Below are 18,441 nucleotides of genomic sequence, written 5' to 3'. Positions count from 1 at the left end.
CACCTTCAGTGATCCTCCTGCTTCCGTGTCCTAAAGTGCTGGGATTATAGGTATAAGCCACTGCACCCAGCCCTATGCACTCTTTAATTCTAATTCTTCTAATTCTATTTGTTGGATCTAAATAGAATGCAGGTAACCATCCTTTGATATGTAGCTCTTCCAATATACCCATTTCATGCTTCTAACCACACAGATACACACAGGCACATTCATTTCATCAAATTAAATAGCTCCAATGCTTCCTAAAGTTCTACAGCATGGCGTCTTCTTCCCCAGCTCCTTCCATTAACTGCCCTCAATTTGTGCACTTTTCCCTTAAACTGTGGCACTTAGGACTAAAAGCAGTAGGCAAAGTGTTGCCTGACACACAGAAAAGACAAGGATAATGCCTCCATCATTCTCTAAAGTACATTTCTATTAATTTAACCAAAGTTGCACTAGTCTCTATAGCGATCATATCTGACTGATGATTCATATTAAATGTATTTTCAGTTAAAATCTCAGTTCCATTTGCATGCTTTGTGCTATGTCTGTCCCTACTTTCATGGGATTTGAGTTCACCAGTGTAGGATTTTACTTTCATCCTTAATAAAGGCATAACACAATTTCCCAGTCTGACAAATTTTTCAGTGGCTCCTGATGCCACTGTGCCCAATAGGCTCACTTTCCTTCTAGGTTGCACATCATACCAAAAAAAAAGTGTATTTCTCGTATGTTAATTTCTTTTTCTTTTTTCTTTTTCCTTTTTTTTTTTTTTTTTTTTTTTTGAAACATGGTCTCACTCTGTCACCCAGGCTGGAGTGCAGTGACTTGATCTTTGCTCATTGCAGCTTTTACCTCACAGTCTCAGGTGATTCTCTGACCACAGCCTCCCAAGTAGCTGGGACTACAGGCACACACCACCATGCTCAGCTAATTTTCTGTATTTTTTTGTAGAGACGGGGTTTTGCCATGATGCCCAGGCTGGTCTCAAATTCCTGAGCTTGAGTGATCTGCTCACCTCAGCATCCCAAAGTGCTGGGATTACAGGCATGAGCCACCACACACCGCCCATATGTGTTCATTTAAGAACATAGTAAAGAGAGAAGCAACACAGCTACAAACTTTTTTCTTACACCGATCAAACTTTTTTCTTCTTGTTGACAGCAGTTCATTAGTAGTCATTCTACGAATGCAGACATTTGATTATTAATCTATCTACAGGTGCCAGCATCTAGCTTCTATTTCTATAGCTAACCCAGATATATTGGAGATAACTTGCAAAGTGACTTGATGAACTCAAGATGCTACATGGACACATTTTGTTCTGATCTATTAGTGTAGCTGTCATATCAAAGAAAATAATGAGGTAAATGCATCAATTGGTATTCATGAACCTGAAAGTAATTACCATTTTCTCTCCAGGGGAGATCGGATTACAATTAGCAGGATACTGAATACCTGAAATGAAAGAGAGAGATGGTGCTTAGGAGTTCATAAAAAAAATAAAATAAACGGGAGCAATGGAAAGTAACCTTACCTCCTTTGCCATTCCACCACAGTTTGCCCCATTTATCTGCCCACTTCCATGTAGACAGAATTCTATCCGTGAAGAATGTTCTGTCCTGAGATGCTAATCGCATCCAAATTTTACTTTAAAAAATTAAAATTTCTCATCAATCATCAATTTATATGAATTGTGAAGATAAACTTCAGCAAGAATAATGTCAACATAAAAGTTTCAACTTGGCTGTTACACAAATACACACTCAAGTATTTTTTTTATCTCTAAATAGAAATAATAAAAAGTTGAGATTACTCTTTTGAGAACTTTAATCAAATAACAAGATATCTTTTTGGTAATAGAGCAACATTTATATAGTAAAAGTATTAAAGCCTTCAGTTGGGGAGTTTATCTTTCCCTTTTTAAAACCAAAGCCAATAAAAATGAAATAATAAAGAAACAAACTTTTAATGGCCTATAGATAATGACACCCCTGCTAAGATACCAGTTTAGTACCCTGCAGTTTAAACAGCTGCCATTTGTCAGATAATTGCTTATGTTATTTCCCATCTTTGCATTAAAGCAGAATGCTATCTTTGCATTTTTGACCCACTTTGTTTTTGCAAGTAAAGTTGTCATATAAGAATCATTGAATAACCTATCCAATTATCTTCACTAGTTGGAAGGCATAAAAGCAGTTCAAAGAAACTTTACCATCATAAAAAGAGATTTGTTCCATATATGACTTAATTTTCCATCTTATCTTTGGGGGGGTGCAGAACACAACAACTTAACTCCTTGAATGTGCAGCGGAATAATTATCTCCATCCTTCAGTCCCATCCAGTATTCTATATTTACTTTCAGTTGACACAGCTAATCATTCTGCCCCAACAGTTCTCATTTTTATGCCTTTTAAAAGATCTTTTGGCCTAGACTTTGGCCCAGTGGAACATCCCTCAAAGATTCACCTTGTGCACACAGAACTCGGAGAGAGACGCTATGTTCATTACCTAGGTTTTTAAAATCTCCAGTCACCTAGCATGAACACATGCTGCTAGGGCCAATTTCACCTTATACTGAACCCTCTTTTGGCCATAGATTTATGTGGCCAGCTTTTAGTGTGATTCTAGGCATACCGTATGTCAAAGAAAAGTTGCAGTGGACAAGTTAAACAGGTAAGGGAGATTTATTCCACACCTATTGCATTAGGGGCCAAGATTATGGCAATAAGGGAAACAGACTGAACTCAATTCTGCAGAAACCAAAGTTAGAAGAGCTTTTAAATGCTGAGGTGACCTAGTGGAAAAGTACAGGAGTCATCTGTGGGGAATTGGTCAATGCAATTAGGCCCTCTGTGTTCGCTAATTTTTGCTTATCAAAGTTAGGCTCCTATCCCCACACGGAGCCAGAAAGATGGGGGCTCTATTTTTCTTGATAATTGCATTTCAAAAGGAGGACCCTCAGCTCCTTGAGAAAAACAATTCAGGATTACAAAACAGGCAAGAGGCTTTTTCAAAGATTTACATTTCAAAGGAGCACAGAAAGAGTTGCAAGTTTTCTACAACGAATGAATGCTGTAAGAAAAGAGAGATCTGGGGCTGCCATCAGAAAGAAGGCTAAAGTTTAGTCAGGCTAAGGTGAACCTAAAAGCCATCCAGGTCACCTGCTTCAATTAGATGTGCACAGGGGATCTGCCCTGGAGTAAATCTGAAAGGGATATCCCAATTGCCTTGACTTGATCAATACACACTGTGTACATGTACAAATTATTACACTTACCCCAAAAATATGTACAACCATAATATATCAATTATAAATTAAATAAATAAACAGAAATAAAAGTAAAGGGAATAGTGAGCAACCAGGCAAGAAGACAACCAAGAGCAGAAGGCTACCATCCATCTCCACAATCCTCCCGAAAAACACCCGGCCACCTTTATGGAATCACAACTAAGATCCCTCTTCATGGAAATAAAGCATTGATTCCTTATTACTTTTAAATTTATTACTGCATATAATCAACAATATATCATGAAAAATAACATATGATCAAGTATATCCTATCTTTCTTCTCTTCTAAAATCACATCTTCCCCATGGGCAGAAAAATATGAGTAATCAAAGTTCCATTTCCCCAGAATTTTCTGCAATTTTATAAAATTCATGCAAAAAAAGCAACAAGCCAACATCTGGCTTTTCCAGCAGGACACAGGCAGTGCTATTTGAGGCTGCCACCTGGGTGTCTGATGCTGGTCGAAAGACATTCCATGACCCATAAAGCCATGAAGCCACACACTAGAGAAAGCTTTATATAATACAAGTAAAAAAAAGTAATATTCTGAAGATTAGTTCTCAGTCTGCCCTTCAACCCACTCTTATATCAGGCTTGCCTTTAACGGTCCTATTTCAACCCTACCTTTATGCCCTCCCCTTCCAGCCAACAACTCATTTTATTGAGCTCCCAGCTGTCCATTCACCTGCTTCACTCTCCATTTCATGACTGGTCCAGCACTTTCTTGCAGCATCAGTTACCTGACAGTATCAGACTGATACCTCTGAATCACTCTACTGCTGGAATCCTTTCATTCCTCTTCATGTAGCCCACATGAATTCACTCTTCCAAATTTGGAGCTCAGATCTCACATTTCCCATGAAGCTTTCCTGACTTTCCTTTCGGAATACATGCCCCTCCTCTCTGATCTGCAGCAATTTGATGTACTTCTATTATTGTGTCTGTCTTAACATACTGTAATTCTAGGTTCACCTGTCTGTTTCTCCCACTGACTGTGACTCTTAGTGAGAAAATAACATAGTGTGTTTCCCTTTCTACCCTCGATCCCTTAAAGGCACACAAACACCTGTTAAATTAATTGAAAATGTATTTCAAACACCCCCATAAGCATGACTTAGTGAGCCATCCTAACAAGGTACAAGTCAGCACCATGGGACCTATCTCCTTCTGCCTCCGGACAGTTAGGCCTGTTTTTAGATCTTATAATTTCTTCTTTTCAGTATGATATACAATTAGTTTCTGAATAAGTATAAAAGAGAAAATAGTGCAATGGTTAATATGTTCTACAGAACTAATAAGTCCTGCATCACTTAAACTCATCTTTTCTTTTAGAACATATATATATATAGACATATTAAAACTTATAACTGTAATAACCATTATAGCTAATAAAATGGTAGAAAATCAGCACTATATCAAATATAATATTTTAAATGTTATAAAAGATAGACCTGGGTATTTTCCTTTCTCCATCTGATTTAGGGATTTGAGCCTAGCATTTATTCTGTTTGGAGCATTATAGATTTTAGCTACTTAGGAAATGTGTCATAATACTCTCTGTTATTCATTCTAAGATAGATTTTTATCAATTCTATTTGGTTTGATATGAGAAAATGAAAGAATAAGGAAATAGAGAGGTGTTTTCCCATGTCCTTTGTGGGATAGTACATTCTATAGAATCTAAAAATTAGAAGAAATTTCATCGAATGGCTTCTCAAAGTCTTGGCCTTCCAACACCCAGAGAGGTGGTCACCCAGGCCCTGTTTGAACATTTCCAGTAATGAGTGTGCCTTCCTTCATGAGGTCCTTCTGCCTGGTGCTGCACAGCTCTGATGCTTTGAAAGTTATCAATATTGAAATGAAGCCAGCCTGTGTTGACTTCCAATTTGTGCCTACTTTGTGAAGTTATCAATCATATTCCATTTCAGTCCTCTTTTTCCAGCCCAAGTTTCTATGCAACATGAATTCTAGATGCCTTCCCATTTTTGTCAATCTCTTTCTCTATGTCTTTCTGTACATTCTCGTTTTGCTTTTTGTTGTTTGGATTGGTTGGTTTAAATTTGTTTTTAGTATGATTTGAAGAACCACAATTTTCTTACACAATTATAAATTAAACCAAAAGCTTGTAAAACTGGCTTATGAAATTAGAGGGGGACTTTAGAATAAAATTAATAGATGGTGAATTCTAGTTTAATTCAGGGATTAAACTTTAAAAATGCATAAACTCAAGACACATGTGATTCATACTTTAGGATATAATTCTTTACCTTTTCTCTGCTATAACTTCTTGCAGCCTATTCTTAATTTTTTAAAAATTAAAATAGTTCTCATTTTTATACCTTTTAAAAGATCTTTCAGCCTAGACTTTGGCCCGGTGGAATGTCCCTCAAAGATTCATTTCATGCATGTAGAACTCAGAGAGAGAAAATATGGTCGTGGTCTACGTTTCATTGCCTATGTCTTAATTTAAGAATGAAATTACCATTGGTCAATAGTAAGCTACTTATTGTTTCTGTGTCAGGCACACAAGAATTTGCACCATGACCTGCTTTTAGAGACTTGTCAACCCTACTCAACTAAATTTTCTTTCTTTTCCTCTCCTTTCCTTTCCTTTCCCTTTCCCTTTCTTTTTTCTGTCTTTTATATCTTCTTTCTTGGTACTCTTAAATAATTAAAATAATTAATAGACATTGAGAATGTCTACTACCGCTAGACAGTTTCTGACTATTAGCAAGCAGGTATAACAGTTCCCCCTCTGAAGGTCAATAGCCCCAACTGACAACTTTTTCATTCACCAAACACCTATTAACTATATGCTGAGGACAAGCAAACCAACCTTTGTGATATTTTTGTTTATAAACTGTAGTGCTAGGGGTTTGAACTATAGAAATGTAGATCTGAGTTAGCCAGGCAATCCAAAAAACTTTCTGGAGAAGGTGAATACCAATAGACATTCAAGAAAGAATTGAGACAGATAAGGACTAAGGAAAGGGGTGTTCCAGGCTGGGCAAAGCTCTTTTATGGTTCCTTGATCTTCCTGAAAAAGGAGTTTGATTTTCAGTATAATTCAAGTCCCCTTCTGTGTGGTTCCTAGGTTTCCAAAGAAATCTTTACCTACAATCTTTCAAAAAGTTAAAGGATATCAGCCCTTCTTCCCTACAGCAGACGATTTTTGACATTAATCAGAGAAATTAACTTCAATATCCACAACATTGGAAAATAAATAACTTCTAAGATAACTGACATTTTAAAAATAGATAATAATGAATATGTTTACTATTTATTGTCTTGGATATCACAGTATCTATGCCTTATAATGTTAAATCAACAGAAAGAAATATACCCACACTTTAATACCTTATCTTCCTGCAGCATGATGTCAAATGAGTTAAGATTTAATGGTATGTTCTTACTTTTGTAGAGGATCAAGTAAGAACAATGTAAATTTGAGCAATGTGTCTTTAAAATACGATCATTGAAGACTCACCTACTATACAATTTATTGGTCACACAGAACATGTAGTCCAAAAAGGTAAACTCCCACACACAAATTTAGTTATTTTACATCTCCAGGTAAAAGGAAGTATTATGTTTCTCCCCTATAGCTATAACAGCTAACTGCAGTAACCAACTGCAGTACAGCCCAGGATGAAATTTAATTATTTGCTCTTTTTAATACATTTGGAGCTCTCTTTAATTTTTTATTTGCATATGAACTTTTAATTAAAATATACTAGATATAAAGAAAAGCATACAAATTATTCACGTAGAGCTTGATGAATTATATGTAATGATTACAAAGTAAGCAAAATAAGGACCTCATAAATCAAGAGATGAAATTTGACCAGCAACTCAGCAGCCCTCCGTAAGTTTCATCCCATTTACAACCACTAACATCTACCACAATAATGTTAACCACAATGAAAAGAATTAAACATAGTATCTTCTTCCTCCTTTCTCTTCCTTTATTCACTGTAATAAAAATCTTGGATATTTTAATGCATAGGATGACTTCAAATAAAACTTACAATCCTTTGAGGAAGTGAGTTAAGATCTCTCTTGAATTCTTCAATTCCTTTGTACAATTTACTCTTTAACCTTAAATGTTGTGTCTGGGTTTCTTTTCCTCATTTATTTTTTTGTGTTTATTTTGTTTTTTCTGGGAGGATACACAGAGAATTTGAAAAACCAAAGAAACATGAAAGGAAGCATGAGGTTAAAGATAGGAAGACCACTACACTTTTAAGAGTGAAATATACGATGGGAACTCTTCTTGAAACAGGTTAATTGGCTATCCTGTGGTATTGGGTGTTACTGTTCACAAGAACAGCTTTATCCTTAAAAGGATATGACTTGTTTCCTTGATATTTTCTTTCTGCCTTCATCATGCATTTCTGTGTAGCTTGCCAACAACAAATATTGTCTTTGTTGTAACAAACAGACATATATGTCTTTTGTATGTCTACACATATATGTCAATGGAGGAACCAACATAGTTATATTTAGCTCTTTCTTTGCATAGCAAATATGATGGATTTAAATCTTAAAGAATAAAGTGATACATATATTATCAAAATATATTTTAGTACAAGAACAAAATAGTTGACATATTTTTCAATAAAGTGCTATGTTTGATTAAATAACTTGTTTGTATGCTCTACTTTGTTTTGCATTCTTTTCTTTCTTTTTGTTCAATAAATACTGAACACTTAAACTAGGTACCGTGTGCTGATCTGAGTACTTTATAAGCATTATTTTATTTCTTACAACAACCTGAGGAGATATAAACTACTATTATCCAGTCTAAAACATGATCACTACCACATAATCCAGCAATCCCACTACTGGGTATATATCCAAAGGAAATGAAATCAGTATGTTGAAGAATTATTGGCACTCCCATGTTTTCCGCATCACTGTTCACAATAGCCAAGATATGGAATCAAGCTAAGTGCCCGAAACAGATGAACAAATAAAGAAAATGTGGTATAAATACACAATGGGATACTAGTCCTCCTTTAAAAAGAAGGAAATCCTGTCATTTGCAATAACGATGATAAGCCTGGAAGACATCATGCTACATTAAATAAGTCAGACACAGAAAAACACAGAAAGTGCATGATCTCACTTATTTGTGTAGCCTAAAAAGTCAAAGTCACAGTAGCAGAGAGTAGAATATCATAGTTACCAGGGACTGGGGTGGGCTGATTGTATCCTTTGATGCTGATCAAAGTATTCAAAATTTCAGTTAGACAGGAGGAATAAGTTCAAGAGATATATCATACAACATTTGAACTATAGTTAATAGCAATGTATTATATACTTGGAAATTGCTAATAGAATTGATTTTAAGTGTTTTTGCCACAAAAAATAAGTATGTGGAGTAATGCATACATTATTTAGCCTGACTTAGCCATTCCACAGTGTGTGTATACCTATTTTAAAGCATCATGCTGTATACCATAAATAATAAAATGTTTGTTTGTGAATTTAAATAAATATGATAACTGAAGACTCACCTAATGTACAATTCAGTGTCTGACTTAAGAACTTTTAATATCCCCAAAATAAAAACCTCCACACACAATCTGAATATATTATTTTGCAGATAATAAGTATACAACCCATTATGTTTCTCCCCTGTAGCTATCATAAACTTACTGCGGTACGCAACTGTAGAAAAGTCCAGTTTTTACAGAGGCAGAGAGAGTTCCAATAACTCATCCACGTTTATACTAGGAAGTAGTATAACTAAGATTTAACTGAAATACAGAGCCTGTGATCTTAACCACAAAGCTGTAATGTCTTTTGGGAGCTGTTACTAATAATCACATCCCCCAATAATTTATTAAAACAGTTTCTCATGTTTGTATATATATTTTATAACATAATATATACATTAAACTTACTAATAGTTTTGCCGATATATATTTTTGACCCAAATTTTAATTCTGAAGTTTCAGAAATGCAAATTGTTTAATAGGAGGAGTAGTGGAAAAGCCTCAGGATATCTCCCAGAAATCTGCCACACCACATGAAAGTTTGTTATTGAAGACTGATTCCTATAGATCAGTAAGAAACTTTTTAAACAAACAAATACCTCAAGAAGGCTTAATATGTTGATAAGGTTTGGCTAGGCATCTCCACCCAAATCTCACCTTGAATCATAATAATCCCCACATGTCAAGGGTGGGACCAGGTGGAGATAACCGAATCATGGGGGCGGGTTCCCCCATTATGTTCTCATGATAGTGAGTGAGTTTTCACAAGATCTGATGGTTTTATAGGCGGCTTTCCCCCTTTGCTCAGCACTTCTCCTTCCTGCTGGCATGTGAAGAAGGATGTTTGCTTCCCCTTCCACTATGATTGTAAGTTTCCTGAGGCCTTCCCAGCCATGTGGAATGTCAGTCAATTAAACCTCTTTCCTTTATCAATTACCCAGTCTCAGGCAGCTCTTTATAGCAGCATGAGAACAGAATAATACATATGTCATCCATGCATTTCACAAATATTTATTGTCTATTTACTAGATACCAAACAAAGTATTTGGGATACATTAACAAAAATTCCATTATCATATAACTATAGCTTTCTGATAGAAAGAGGAAATAAGAAAAATATGGTAAATAATAAAGAAGTAAGTTATATAAAATTTGAAAAGATGATATGTGCATTCAGAAAAGGGTACAGCAGGATAAGGAGGATTTAGAGTAGTGGGATGGGGACAGACCACAGTCTTAAATGTCAGGTTCAAGGTAGTACGGCTGAGAGGACAAAGATTTGAGGAAAGAGGTAAGAAAGCTAGCCAAGGGGTTTTAGGGGGAAGGAGGAGTGGGTAAGGGGTTCCAGATAGAAGTAGCAGACAGAGTGAAGAACCTGAGGACAGAGGATGCTTCACAACCTAATGTGTTACAGAAGCAGCAAGAAAGCAGGTACCCAGCTGGAAAATGTGAGCGAGATCAGACCAGGTAGGAATAGAGGTCAAGATTTTGATCATATAGATCCTTTCAGAGCATGGTCAGAATATTGGTTTTTACCCTCAGTGAAGCAGGGAGTCCCTACAGGGTTTTGAGTTATGTGAACCAATATTTTGAAAAGATCTCCCTGACATCTATCTTGAAAGCAGTAACAGATGGAAGAAAGTTAAGTCAGGAGATGTGACTGGGATGTTTATTACCTAATCCAGCCAAAAAATGAAAAAATTTACAAGATGGTAGTTGTTACAAGTAGTAATAAAGAATGAGATTTGAAATATATTTTAAAGTTTCAGACAACAAGATTTCCTGATAATTGGAAGTAGGGTGGGAGAGAAATAAGTGTCAACAAGATACTCCAATGTTTTTACATAGTGACCAGAAGGGTGGAGTTGCTGTCCAAGAGATATTAATTGGGTACTTGTGATATTGATATGGGTTTGGATGGGGAGGGAGGATCAGAAGTTCAGTCTGGACATGTTAAGTCTAAGGAAATTACCATATATCCAAATGGAGATCTCCAGCCTGGAGATACACATTTGTTCTTAAGTACTGATCATTCCGACACATGTAAAGGCAAAAAAATTAGGACAGATAATTTTTTTCTAACAGCTGTTGAGTAGGGTTGGAAATTTCTTTTTTATTATTATTATTATACTTTAAGTTCTAGGGTACATGTGCACAACATGCAGGTTTGTTACATAGGTATACATGTGCCATGTTGGCTTGCTGCACCCATTAACTCATCATTTACATTTGGTATTTCTCCTAATGCTATCCCACCCTTGCTCCCCCCACACCAAGACAGGCCCCAGTGTGTGATCTTCCCTACCCTGTGTCCAAGTGTTCTCATTGTTCAATTCCCACCTATGAGTGAGAACATGTGGTGATTGGTTTTCAGTCCTTGTGATAGTTTGCTCAGAATGATGGTTTCCAGCTTTATTCGTGTCCCTGCAAAGGACATGAACTCATCTTTTTTACAGCTGCATAGTATTCCATGATGTATATGTGTCACATTTTCTTAATCCAATCTAGCACTGATGAACAATTGGGTTGGTTCCAAGTCTTTGCTGTTGTGAATAGTGCCGCAATAAACACATGTGTGCATGTTTCTTTATAGTAGCATGATTTATAATCATTTGGGTACCCAGTAATGGGATGGTTGGGTCAAATGGTATTTCTAGTTCTAGATCCTCGAGGAATTGCCACACTGTCTTCCACAATGGTTGAACTAGTTTACAGTCCCACCGATAGTGTAAAAGTGTTCCTATTTTTCCACATCCTCTCCAGCACCTGTTGTTTCCTGACTTTTTAACGATTGCCATTCTAACTGGTGTGAGATGGTATCTCATTGTGGTTTTGATTTGCATTTCTCTGATGACCAGTGACGATGAGCATTTTTTCATGTGTCTGTTGGCTGAATAAATGTCTTCTTTTGAGAAGTGTCTGTTCATATCCTTTGCCCACTGTCTGATGGGGTTGTTTGTTTTGTCTTGTAAATTTGTTTGAGTTCTTTGTAGGTTCTGGATATTAGCCCTTTGTCAGATGAGTAGATTGCAAAAATGTTCTCCCATTCTATAGGTTGCCTGTTCACTCTGACGGTAGTTTCTTTTGCTGTGCAGAAGCTCTTTAGTTTAATTAGATCCATTTGTCAATTTTGGCTTTTGTTGCCATTGCTTTTTGGTGTTTTAGTCATGGAGTCCTTGCCCATGCTTATGACCTGAATGGTATTGCCTAGGTTTTCTTCTAGGGTTTTTATGATTTTAGGTCTGACATTTAAGTCTTTAATCCATCTCGAATTAATTTTTGTATAAGGTGTAAGGAAAGGATCCAGTTTCAGCTTTCTACATATTGCTAGCCAGTTTTCCCAGCACCATTTATTAAATAGGGAATCCTTCCCCCACTTCTTATTTTTGTCAGGTTTGTCAGAGATCAGATGGTTGTAGATGTGTGGTGTTATTTCTGAGGCCTCTGTTCTGTTCCATTGGTCCATATCTCTGTTTTGCTACCAGAACCATGCTGTTTTGGTTACTGTAGCCTTTTAGTATAGTTTGAAGTCAGGTAGTGTGATGTCTCCAGCTTTGTTCTTCTTGCTCAGGATTGTCTTGGCAATGCAGGCTCTTTTTTGGTTCCAGATGAACTTTAGTTTTTTCCAGTTCTGTGAAGAAAGTCATTAGTAACTTGATGGGGATGGCATTGAATCTATAAATTACTTTGGGCAGTATGGCCACTTTCACGATATTGATTCTTCCTATCCATGAGCATGGAATGTTCTTCCATTTGTTTGTGTCCTCTTATTTGGTTGAGCAGTGATTTGTAGTTATTTTTGAAGAGGTTCTTCACATCCTTTGTAAGTTGGATTCCTAGGTATTCTATTATCTTTGTAGCAATTGTGAATGGGAGTTCACTCATGATTTGGCTCTCTGTTATTGGTGTATAGGAATGCTTGTGATTTTTGCACATTGATTTTGTATCCTTTGCTGAAGTTGCTTATCAGCTTAAGGAGATTTGGGGCTGAGACGATGGGGTTTTCTAAATATACAATCCTGTCATCGGCAAACAGGGACAATTTGATTTCCTCTTTTCCTAATTGAATATCCTTTATTTCTTTCTCTTGCCTGATTGCCCTGGCCAGAACTTCCAACACTATGTTGAATAGGAGTGGTGAGAGAGGGCATCCCTGTCTTTTGCCAGTTTTTGAAAGGAATGCTTCCAGTATTTGCCCATTCAGTGTGATATTGGCTGTGGGTTTGTCATAAATAGCTCTTATTATTTTGAGATACGTTCCATCAATACCTACTTTATTGAGAGTTTTTAGCATGAAGGGCTGTTGAAATTTGTAGAAGGTCTTTTCAGCATCTATTGAGGTAATCATGTGATTTTTGTCATTGGTTTTGTTTATGTCATGGATTACGTTTATTGATTTGTGTATGTTGAACCAGCCTTGCCTCCCAGGGATGAAGCCAACTTGATCTTGGTGGATAAGCTTTTTGATGTGCTTCTGGATTCGGTTTGTCAGTATTTTATTGAGGATTTTCACATTGATGTTCATCAGGGATATTGGTCTAAAATTCTCTTTTTTGTTGTGTCTCTGCCAGGCTTTGGTATCAGGATGATGCTGGTCTCATAAAATGATTTAGAGAGGATTCCCTCTTTTTCTGTTGATTGGAATAGTTTCAGAAGAAATGGTACCAGTTGCTCTTTGTACCTCTGGTAGAATTTGACTGAATCCGTCTGGTCCTGGACTTTTTTTGGTTGGCAGGCTACTAATTATTGCCTCAATTTCAGAGCCTGTTATTGGTCTACTCAGAAATTCAACTTCCTGATTTACTCTTGGGAGGATGTATGTGTCCAGGAATTTGCCCTTTTCTTCTAGATTTTCTAGTTTATTTGTGTAGAGGTGTTTATAGTATTCTCTGATGGTAGTTTGCATTTCTGTGGGATTGGTGGTGATGTCCCCTTTATCATTTTTATTGCATCTATTTGATTCTTCTCTCTTTTCTTCTTTATTAGTCTTGCTAGTGGTCTGTCAATTTTGTTGATCTTTTTGAAAAACCAGCTCCTGGATTCATTGATTTTTGAAGGATTTTCTTGTGTCTCTATCTCCTTCAGTTCTGCTCTGATCTTAGTTATTTCTTGTCTTCTGCTAGCTTGTGGTTGCTCTTGCTTCTCTACTGCTTTTAATTGTGATATTAGGGTGTTGATTTTAGATCTTTCCTGCTTTCTCTTGTGAGCATTTAGTGCTTAAATTTCCCTCTACACACTGCTTTAAATGTGTCCCAGAGATTCTGGTACATTATGTCTTTGTTCTCATTGGTTTCAAAGAACATCTTTATTTCTGCCTTCATTTTGTTATTTACCCAGTAGTCATTCAGGAGCACATTGTTCAGTTTCCATGTAGTTGTCTGGTTTTGAGTGAGTTTCTTAATCCTGAGTTCTAATGTGATTGCATTGTGTTCTGAGAGACAGTTTGTTCTGAATCTGTTCTTTTACATTTGCTGAGCAGTGCTTTACTTCCAACTATGTGGTCAATTTTGGAATAAGTGTTGATGTGGTGCTGAGAAGAATGTATATTCTGTTGATTTGGGGTGGAGAATTCTTTAGATATCAATTAGGTCTGCTGGGCGCAGAGCTGAGTTCAAGTCCCGGATATCCTTGTTAACCTTTTGTCTTGTTATCTGTCTAATATTGACAGTGGGGTTTTAAAGTCTCCCATTATTATTGTGTGGGGGTCTAAGTCTCTTTGTAGGTCTCTAAGGACTTGTTTTATGAATCTGGGTGTTCCTGTATTTGGTGCACACATATATATATATATGAGAGTTAGCTCTTCTTGATGAATTGATTCCTTCACCATTATGTAATGACCATCTTTGTCTCTTTTGATATTTGTTGGTTTAAAGTCTGTTTTATCAGAGACTAGGATTGCAATCCCTGCTTTTTGTTTTGTTTTGTTTTTTTGCTTTCCATTTGCTTGGTAGATCTTCCACTATCCCTTTATTTTGAGCCTATCTGTGTCTCTGCACATGAGATGGGTCTCCTGAATACAACAAACTGATGGGTCTTGACTCTTTATCCAATTTGCCAGTCAGTGTCTTTTAATTGGGGCATTTAGCCCATTTACATTTTAGGTTAATATTGTTATGTGTGAATTTGATCCTGTCATTATGATGTTAGCTGGTTATTTTGCCCATTAGTTGATGCAGTTTCCTCCTAACATCGATGGTCTTTGCAATTTGGCATGTTTTTGCACTGGCTAGTACTGGTTGTTCCTTTCCATGTTTAGTGCTTCCTCCAGGAGCTCTTGTAAAGCAGGCCTGGTGGTGACAAAATATCTCAGCATTTACTTGTCTGTAAAGGATTTTATTTATCCTTCACTTATGAAGCTTAGTTTGGCTGGATACGAAATTCTGGGTTGAAAATTCTTTGCTTTAAGAATGTTGAATATTGGCCCCCACTCTCTTCTGACTTGTAGAGTTTCTGCTGAGAGATTGGCTGTTGGTCTGATGGGCTTCCCTTTGTGGGTAACCCGACCTTTCTCTCTGACTGCCCTTAACATTTTTTCCTTCATTTCAACCTTGGTGAATCTGACAATTATGTGTCTTGGGGTTGCTCTTCTCCAGGGGTATCTTTGTGGTGTTCTCTATATTTCCTGAATTTGAATGTTGGCCTGCCTTGCTAGTTTGGGGAAGTTCTCCTGGATAATATCCTGAAGAGTCTTTTCCAACTTGGTTCCATTCTCCCTGTCACTTTCAGGTACACCAATCAGATGTAGATTTGTTCTTTTCTCATAGTCCCAAGTTTCTTGGAGGCTTTGTTCATTTCTTTTTACTCTTTTTTCTCTAACCCTGTTTTCTCACTTTATTTCATTAATTTGTTCTTCTTTCTTCCACTTGATCAAATTGACTACTAAAGCTTGTGTATGCATCACCTAGTTCTCATGCCATGGTTTTCAGCTCCATCAGGTCATTTAAGGTCTGCTCTACACTGTTTATTCTAGTTAACCATTTGTCTAATCTTTTTTCAAGGTCTTTAGCTTCCTTGCAATGGGTTCAAACATCCTCCTTTAGCTCAGAGAAGTTTGTTATTATCGACCTTCTGAAGACTACTTCTGTCAACTCGTCAAAGTCATTCTCCGTCCAGCTTTGTTCCACTGTTGGTGAGGAGCTGCAATTCTCTGGAGAAGAGTTGCTCTGTTTTTTAGAATTTTCCGCTTTTCTGCTCTGGTTTCTCCCCATCTTTGTGGTTTTATCTACCTTTGGTCTTTGGTGATGGTGACCTACAGATGGGGTTTTGGTGTAGATGTCTTTTTTGTTGATGTTGATGCTATTTCTTTCTCTTTGTTGGTTTTCTTTTAACAGTGAGGTCCCTCAGCTGCAGGTTGTTGGAGTTTGCTGGAGGTCCACTCCAGACCCTGTTTGCTGGGTATCACCAGTGGAGGCTGCAGAAGTGAAAATATTGCTGCCTGATCCTTCCTCTGGAAGTTTCATCCCAGAGAGGCACCTGCCTGTATGAGGCATCAGTTGGCCCCTACTGGGAGGTTTCTCCCAGTTAGGCTACACAGGGATCAGGGACTAACTTGAGGACACAGTTTGTCCGTTCTCAGAGTTCAAACACCATGCTATGAGAACCACTGCTCTCTTCAGAGCTGTCAGACAGTTACATTTAAGTCTGCAGAAGTTTTCTGCTGCCTTTTGTTCAGCTATACCCTGCCACCAGAGGTGCAGTCTACAGAGACAGCAGGCCCTGTTGAGCTGCAGTGGGCTCCATCCAGTTCAAGCTTCCTGGCTGCTTTGTTTACCTACTCAAGCCTCAGCAATGGCAGATGCCCCTCCGCCTACCAGGCTGCCACCTCGCAGTTCGATCTCGGACTGCTGCACTAGCAGTGAGCAAGGCTCCATGGGCATGGGACCCACCCAGCCAGGTGCAGGATATAATCTCCTGGTGTGCCATTTGCTAAGGCCATTGGAAAAGTGCAGTATTTGGGTGAGAGTGTCCCAATTTTCCAGCTACCATCTGTCATGGCTTCCCTTGGCTAGGAAAGGGAAATCCCCTGACCCCTTGTGCTTCCCGGGTGAGGTAATGCCCTGCCCTGCTTCAGCTCACCCTCTGTGGGCTGCACCCACTGTCCAACCAGTCCCAATGAGATGAATCTGTACAGCTACAGACCATCTGTAGCTCCTGTTTGGCCATCTTGGAATGGACTGGGTTGGCAATTTCAATAAGTTTTGGGTGTGGGCAGAAAGGAAGTTAAGAAAGGAGGTATAATTTTAACCCACCCCAAAGCCCATCTGAGGGAAAATTGACTTTGTGTGCATTTATCTCAATCCTAAAAGGTACACATTATTACCATCATTATATGGTGAAGCTCGAGGAGGCTCAAAGAGTAAAGATGATATGGCAAAGTTTGTACAGTAAGAGATTTAGACAGGACTTGCAACCCTTGGCTCTATCTCCCCAGTATGACTCCTTTCCTCCATTCAAGCACTACCAAGAAACTGAAAGGCAAGGTGCAAGGGTTCTAAAAGAGACACACAAATGGGGAGATGAAAGAATGTGTTGGGAAAATGCGCATGTTTCATTAACTTGCCTAGCATCAACCTCTGAACACAGGGATAGGTGATAGACTGTAAGGTTACCTTTCTCAATGGAGCTATATGAAAGTTATCTGTCTAAATCGGTTTACAACATTCCTAAGTAGAGGTGGGAAAAATATCTCGATAATTTATGAAAGTTGTTTCTCAACCTATGAGTCAACACAAACTTATTGCGTAGCTTCCCTAATTTATATTTCTAATCAGAAAACGGCCAAATCTTAAAATTCTTTTATGTAAGCATTTTTTAACAAAGAAAGTAATGCCTGTGGGAAAATCATTCTGCTTGGCTATGACCATTTTGCTTGGCATTCATATGACCTATGAATTTCAGTGATCACATTTTTATATATTTTCTAACTAAGTTCAGAGTTTATACTAAGATTGATATACATTTTTAAATAGTGTCATAAATTATATTTCCACATATTGTTTTCTGGGAATATGTTTTTACTGGACATAGCTCTTTTGGTCTATTATACCCTTTTAGTTGTCAATTATATTTTCCAAAATAGCAAGAAGAAAGATAGAGGTTGTTTTTTTGAAATTATTGTTTTAAGAAAATAATAGGTAAGACTTACTAGATAGAACCCTCATTATGTGTATATAATAACTGGAGAAATCAATATTCATAATAAGAAAAAAGATTATTAAATTATGAAGTTCAGTGTTGCTTATATTTCTACTGCCAAGTAAAATTATTTGTTTGTAAATATTCAGACACAGTAAACATACTTTGGTATCTGGGAACTTAATATGCTTCACTTCATTATTTTGATTTAAATATGTTTTTTACATTGATAGCAGAGGACTCATTAATATTTTCAAATACAAACCAAGTATAAAGGAACAAAGCACTTTTCTTCACACAGAAGTATAAACTGTTATTACTTTCTTTTTTTATTTTAAAAGCTACCAACTGGTATTCAAACAATAACATACGTAACAAGAGACTTACTATTGAAAATGACTGTGAAACAGAAATAAGAAACCATTTTAAAAATTGTGGCTAAGATACAGGAAGAAAAATAATCACTGTGAAATGGTATATAGAAAAAATCAGGTCCACCTGACCACCAGAGAGATGTCATCATACACTTG

The 18,441-nt window shown here is 37.1% G+C and overlaps 1 long non-coding RNA gene across 2 annotated transcripts in view; it reads right to left on the bottom strand.

Moving 5' to 3' along the window:
* Nucleotides 1–18,441, bottom strand: part of LOC102122164 (uncharacterized) — a 139,858-nt gene that overhangs the window by 29,141 nt on the left and 92,276 nt on the right. For both annotated transcript variants that reach the window (XR_012435214.1, XR_012435213.1), the window contains one exon: nt 1,391–1,440. This is a non-coding gene — a long non-coding RNA (uncharacterized lncRNA). The remainder of the gene's footprint in view (nt 1–1,390; nt 1,441–18,441) is intronic.

The sequence above is a fragment of the Macaca fascicularis genome, chromosome 5 (genome assembly GCF_037993035.2).
Source record: "Macaca fascicularis isolate 582-1 chromosome 5, T2T-MFA8v1.1".
Taxonomy (NCBI): domain Eukaryota; kingdom Metazoa; phylum Chordata; class Mammalia; order Primates; family Cercopithecidae; genus Macaca; species Macaca fascicularis.
Note: the sequence above shows the minus strand (reverse complement) of the source record. Positions and strands in the feature narration are given on the sequence as shown.